We start from the raw sequence: 3,017 nt of genomic DNA on the forward strand, positions 1-3,017 counted from the left end.
GTTCACCTAGGCCGCTCACCTGGGGGTGTTCACCTGAGGGTGCTCACCGGGGTACTCACCTGGGGCACTCACCCAAGCAGGACAACAGGACAACAGATCGCTCACGTAGCTTACGGCAGGGAAGGATGTCCTGTACAAGTTCTGTGGGCTCCTTATTTGTTGGAAAGAAGGGTTCCAGGCCCGAAGCCCATTGCTAAGTGGTTTTGTTTGGGGTGGAAAGACCACCTTTCCCGACAGCCAGTTAAGAGGCGCCAGGATGACCCTGCCGTACAGCCTTCAGAGGAGGCACGGCCTTGCGACACCTCGATTTGGGGTTCTGGCCCCAGAACTGTGAGAGAATGCGTGGCTGATGTTTTAAGCCCCCCGTGTGTGGCAGTTGTCACAGCAGTCCTGGGACATGGCTAGAAATGTGGACTAGCAAAATGTCTTCAGCAAAGAGAGAGAGAATCTCAGCTGAGCCTGCCTGGCAGGAAGTGTGGGACAGACAGGAGGCCTGTGTGGGACAGACAGCTCTCTGGGCTACCATCTGGCCGGTGCCGCTAGATGCCGTATTTGGGGGCTGGGGGCCCACTACAGCCCCCAGACACTGAGTGAACACCAGCTGTGTCCAGAACACACAGGGTCACTCAAGGCAGCACGTCTGACGTGGTTTTAAAATATGCCCACGGATTCTTTTCATCCCTCTGCTTCACAGGTGGAGTCTGCCTCCTCTTGAGTGCTGGCTCTTCTCAGTGACGTGCTTCTGACACAGAGAATGCGTGGGACTCTGCCCCCTCTCCCTCTCTGACAGCTCGCCCTGGGGGGCCAGCAGCCACGTGCTGAGAACGCCCACACAGCCCTGGGGAGCGTCCATGTGGGAGGACCAGAGGCCGCCTGCTGACTCCGTGTGGGTGAGCTGACTTGAGGATCCTCCACCCCAGTCCAGCCTGGGGGGGGACCAGAGGCTTAGCCGACGTCCCGACTGCAACCTGGGGAGAGTCCCTGAGCCTGACTGCCCAGCTCCTGAATTCCTGATTTAAGGACGTGGTGAGATAAGGCGTGATGTTCTAAGCCACCGCTTGAGGTAATTTGTGACACAGCGTAGATAACACAGGATTGGCTCCCCAGGACTCCCACCTTTGCTTTTTTGTTGTTAGGGAAAGTGTGATCTGTCTGTGAAGGGTTCCCCATCCTTGCCCAAGTCAGAGGCTCCACGTGGTGACTGTTAGAAATGCCGTCTGCCCCCTAATACCTGCTTAGGGTCCCCTAAGAGTAAGCCCTGGCCTGTGATCAGCCTGGTCCTCTGGGAACGCCAGGCGTGTGCTTGTATGTGGCGTGTGTCCATGTGCCCAGGATACCGGCATGCAGAACTCACGCCTCATAAAAACAACGCACTCCCTTTCTCTCCCACCTTTCTCCCAGTTTTTCCTCTTGCAGGTTTCTGAGGTCTCTGTCTTTTGGGCGGCTGTGTGTCCTGGATTCTGACTTTCCCACCTCTCCCTGGGCAGGGGAAGGAGGGGATATGGTGAGAGGTCCTTGGAGCCTGGGGAAGTAGCCAGGACCGCCTGCCCCAGGAGAGGTCGGTGAGTGTGGGGGAGAGTGGAGGGGTCTCTCTGGATCCTAGGGAGCAGGCACCTATCCAGGACCTGGACCTGAGGCCCATGTGGAGGCCTGAGCATAGCCTGCATGGACATTTACCAAAATGCCTCCTCCCTAGCACAGGGGTCCCTGCTGGGCACCCCAACTGGCTCTCTGGGTCCCATGGGACAGGCAGGCCACCAGCATGAGTCAGGATGTCTGCTTATTCTCTCTTTGCCACTCTAGGTCCCCACCTTGGGGCCAGGTCTGTGTCTGTGAACAATCAGCTGCCCAATGGGGGCCACAGAGCCACAGGTTACACCCCTGGGACCCGCTAGGACCCACTCCACATCTGAGCAAGACCCACAGGACACTGCAGTGAGAAGGACAAGCCTCGGATCTCGGACCCTCATGAGTTCTCCGTTAGCAGCCTGGGGCCCAGGCCAGCAGGAGGGCTCAGGCCTGGGGAGAGCGGGGACAGCCCCACCTGCCTGTGGGCCCTGCCTCCTCCTCCCTCACACCCCCACTGTCTCCTGGGGCTCCAGAGGGGAAAACAGGCTTGTGTGTCATTTACACACTCACTCCTTAACGCCTCCGTTGTCATTAGAACTATTGGCAATTGTGATAAGAACAAGTGTGATAACCAGCTTCAGTCCCGAGCTACGTGCATAGCATTCACGCCCCCTCCAGCAGTGGCCTTGCAGCCTGTTCCGACCCCACAGAGGCAGGATGCACACAGGGCAGCTCAGCCGCTTCTGAAACACACAGGCTTTGGTTTTTTGTTTTTAATCATTCATTTGATTTAATTTTAAGTTCACTGTCACTACGTGGATGAGATGGGTACATATCACACTAGGCTTCCGCTATGAGAGAGCTGCCGCTGCTGAAGGAAATCCAGCCCTCCGTTCTCTTTCCGTGTCCCTTTCTGAGTCCCACAGGAGCAGCGTGTGGGACAGCTGGGTTCCAATCCTAGCTTGTCACTCCCCCGAGGCTGTGTGGGTGGGACGAGGAGAGTGGGCATGGGGCCCTCCCTCCCCCTAAGCCTGTGGTAGGGGATCAGCATCCACCTGTGCTCTCTGGCTGGGCCCTGGGAGTGCACCAGCATGTTTCTGTAGGATGGAAGCCAGGGGCCCCAGGGGGCTGCCACCCACCTGGTTTCTGAAGTGCTGGCTCTGGGTCCTGCAAGAACTTGCAGTCCGTCCCCTCATGCTCTCCACCCAGAGGATGGTCAGCAGGGACCCTGCCCTCAGTACTCAGCTTTGGGATGGGGCTGCCACGGGACAAGGGGAGGGTGCTGCCATGGCCCAAAGACTGAACACCCCCCATGGCCAGCAGCTGACAGTCCTCAAAGGCCGGTGCTGGGAATCTGGAGGAGAAGGAGCCCAGTCCAGGAAGGTCTTGGCAGGAGAGGCCTGGAGCCGGGAGGGAGGGAGTGCGGGGGGGGGGGGGGGGGGGGGGGG

The 3,017-nt window shown here is 58.6% G+C and overlaps 1 protein-coding gene and 1 long non-coding RNA gene across 5 annotated transcripts in view; one reads left to right on the forward strand and one right to left on the reverse strand.

The window, feature by feature from the left end:
* The window catches only part of LOC118024056, a 6,693-nt gene extending 4,547 nt beyond the window's left edge, over window positions 1-2,146 (forward strand). Inside the window, exons 2-3 of one of the 4 annotated variants that reach the window (XR_004682988.1) lie at window positions 695-1,562; window positions 1,804-2,146. This is a non-coding gene — a long non-coding RNA (uncharacterized LOC118024056). Of the gene's footprint in view, window positions 1-694 lie in introns of all 4 variants that reach the window. The other 3 variants (XR_004682990.1, XR_004682989.1, XR_004682987.1) reach the window with 3 other exon arrangements.
* Window positions 2,147-2,332: 186 nt separating this feature from the next.
* STMN3 (stathmin 3) overlaps window positions 2,333-3,017 on the reverse strand; it is an 11,398-nt gene continuing 10,713 nt past the window's right edge. Inside the window, exon 5 of the transcript XR_004682986.1 lies at window positions 2,333-2,969. The gene's annotated coding sequence lies outside the window, so the exon portion shown is untranslated. The remainder of the gene's footprint in view (window positions 2,970-3,017) is intronic.

The sequence above is a fragment of the Mirounga leonina genome, unplaced genomic scaffold (genome assembly GCF_011800145.1).
Source record: "Mirounga leonina isolate KUSES-001 unplaced genomic scaffold, KU_Mleo_1.0 Mir_195, whole genome shotgun sequence".
Classification (NCBI taxonomy): domain Eukaryota; kingdom Metazoa; phylum Chordata; class Mammalia; order Carnivora; family Phocidae; genus Mirounga; species Mirounga leonina.